Raw genomic sequence first — 2,985 nt, 5'->3', positions numbered from 1 at the left:
GGAGATAGTCGTTTTTGTCGGGAGTTTTCGCCCGCTGCCTCGCCGTGGGAGAGCGGAAGCGTAACTCGCTTGCTTTCAGAGAGCCCGGAGGATACCTGAATGGCGCAGAAAAGATAACTCGAAGAAATCCAAGCGTGCGAGCTCCGAGTAAATACTACTCGCGTCTTATTAAAAAGTTTTCCAAAAGTTTCCCGAGGCAAACAAAGCTGCCCTGCGATCTCGATCATAGCCCGGATCTGTCGAGAATGCAATGTTTTCCCACTGCCAAATGATTCAATCGGTCCCGGCGGAAAGAGGATGAGGCCTCGGAAGAGAGAAAGCTTTGTGGATTGTTCTTTCTTCTGAGGCACGATGTATCCCACGTCATCCCCTCCTGCGCACGCGGAAGTTCTAACTCAATGGTCAGATAATGAGTGTGCGCTGGGTATGGCGGCAAACACCGCTCCGTCTTCGCTCTGAACTGGGGGGACGAGCATTTCCAAGAAGGCGACGTGCACCTCGATTGGGAGCTGTTTGTTTTGATTCGACTCAGTAGCAGTACGGATTAGTCTCTCGTTCCTATAGACGGTGCCGCGCGCGTAGAATTCCGTCCCAGTAGACCTTGTAAGATCCGCGATGTCGACCGATCTTTATTTCGATTCGACCGCTAGAGCGACGATCGAACGGACGACGTTACTGGATTCCTTGGACAAAACGATCATGGTGGTGCTCCGCAACGACCAGATTCTCATCGGTAAGCTCCGCGCTATAGATCAGTTCAACAACTTGGTTCTGCAATACACCATAGAAAGGCCTCACGTCGGGAAATATTACGGAGATATCCCGAGAGGAGTGCTCATGGTACGCGCAGAAAATGTTCAGCTGCTTGGAGAGTACGACGCGGACAGAGCCCAGCATGTTGGGCTCGTCAATGTCGGAATCGAGAAGATCATAGAACTCAAACAAGAGGTCGAGGAAAAGAGCCGCGTAGAGCGAGAGACGAGACGCCGTTTCCTACGGGAACAAGGCTTACCGGAGTTTTCGGAGCGTGAACGGTACTTGATGGAGGAATATTAGCGATGATGGCATTCGCCGAGCTCGTCTCCGGCCGCCAGCTCGATCATACATGACACCGGGAAATTCAAGAAGGGAAATCTCCGGGAAATATATCCTGTCACCACTGCACGATCAGCAATACGAGGACCCGCAAACTCCGAGCGCAGATTATCGATCCTATGTTCCTAAACTTTTCTAGAATCCCTCAATAAATCCTCCTGATGAAAATTCAAATTGTTTGGATTTCCTATAGCACGGGCGCGTATTTTCAAGATTGATACACGACTGGAGTGAAAGTCCGGTGAATCTCAGGCGAGCCCCGTCTCGATCGTTGAGAGGTGAGGATCAACGTCTCCGCAAGAGGATGGGCGGTCGGAGAATCCCTCGAGCACTCGAATAAGCTCCAACGCTGTTGAACGTCCGGAATCGTCCACCTGAAGCGAAAAGGGCAGTCAGGTAAATGCCTCGTTTAGTCCCTTTCATAGACCCGGCACCTTCCATTCCGCATAGGTCTCCCTGGCCGTCATGTTCGACACTTCGAGCGCCGGCTCCTCTACGCTCAGCCGGAGATCCGGATGCGCCGTCCGAAAACTGACCTTCCTCCACCGATTTGAAACTCCCTCCTTCATGCGCCCCTGCTCCGCTCGATCGGTCTCGAGCCCCGGAACCCCCGACCCCTCCTCGAAGGATACATACAAAGATACGTACGAAGACACATACATAATAAGGTTCTCCACACAGTTTGGCGCTCATCTTTCCTCGATTTCGATGTCCCTCGGAGCGTCGCGGCAGAATTTCTCCAAGACAGTTTTCACACATTCGTAGGTGCGCGCTTTGTCTTGGGAAGTCTAACGTCGAACCGAATGCTAGGGATCCGAAGGACATTCCCATGGCGCACGCTCAAAAAGAGTCCGGATCCCCAGGAACGATGCCGAACACAGCTCCTTAGACCTACATACTCTTTGATACGCCGATAAATTCTCACCCTAACAATAATATTCCTCCTCGCCCTTTTTCTGGCAGAACGGACCTTAAACGAGTCACAAATCGCTCACGAGCAATATCCGCATCGCTTCCATTTTGGTTCTCCATATCGACTCATTGCACGCCTCTCTGTCCCTAGAGCTGGCTCCTATCCAACCTGAGCTTTTACTAGGGGAAGAGGTTGAGCCAGCGGCCGATATCCTGTCGCAGTCCGTGCGTGTTTCCGTCCTCTCAGTGTGTCTTCCTCGCTCTCGATTCCTGCGTGTGACACAATAAAGGTGATTTCACGGATGCCCGCTGAAAGGAGTCGGGTACACATTGCCAGAGGGGACACGGTGCGACGACTGGCTAGCTGGATACCTGCACAGCCGGGCACGGTTTTCCACCTGAGCCGATGGGTTCGTGTGTGTCTGTTTCTCTGTCTTTCTATACATCTTTCCGAGCTCTCGCGATGACGGCGAGAGTATATTTACATGGACATACATACTTCGCCGGCTTCACGTGTATGAGCCATGAGGAGGCGGCGCGCCTCAGCGCAGCAGGTGCGGCCGATACGCACCGAGAGCATCGGAAGACCGCACCGCGCTCAACGAATGTCGCGCAGCGAATCCGAAAGGAGGGGCTTGGGAGCGAAAAGAAGACCGTACAGACTTGGCAGGGAGCTCGGCAGGGGTATCTGTGTTTAAGCGCGGAAAGTACGACCGACTGACTGACCGACTGACTGACCGACTGACTGGGTGAGTGAGAGAAACTCTTGAGAGGTCTTTAGGAGCGAGCGAGCGTGCGTGTATTCGCGTCGGACAAACGACCCCACATATCATGAGATTGGAACGTCTTCGATGAGCAAACATTTGTCGTCGCTGTCGTCGACTAGCACCGCCATCAGCCTAAGGTCTTTCAATCCGCGGAGACACCTTCCTTTGCTTCTTTTTATCTCCCCCTATCTCTGCGCCCCGATTGCTGCCT

The 2,985-nt window shown here is 53.0% G+C and overlaps 1 pseudogene; it reads left to right on the top strand.

Annotated features, from left to right (window-relative positions):
- Positions 1-516: 516 nt before the first annotated feature.
- LOC100906671 (U6 snRNA-associated Sm-like protein LSm1 pseudogene) lies at positions 517-1,252 on the top strand (annotated as a pseudogene).
- The last annotated feature ends 1,733 nt before the right edge of the window (positions 1,253-2,985 follow it).

This window comes from Galendromus occidentalis, unplaced genomic scaffold (genome assembly GCF_000255335.2).
Source record: "Galendromus occidentalis unplaced genomic scaffold, Mocc_1.1 scf7180000077527, whole genome shotgun sequence".
NCBI lineage: Eukaryota > Metazoa > Arthropoda > Arachnida > Mesostigmata > Phytoseiidae > Galendromus > Galendromus occidentalis.
The sequence above is the reverse complement of the archived record's forward strand: the minus strand, read 5'-3'. Positions and strand labels throughout refer to the sequence as shown.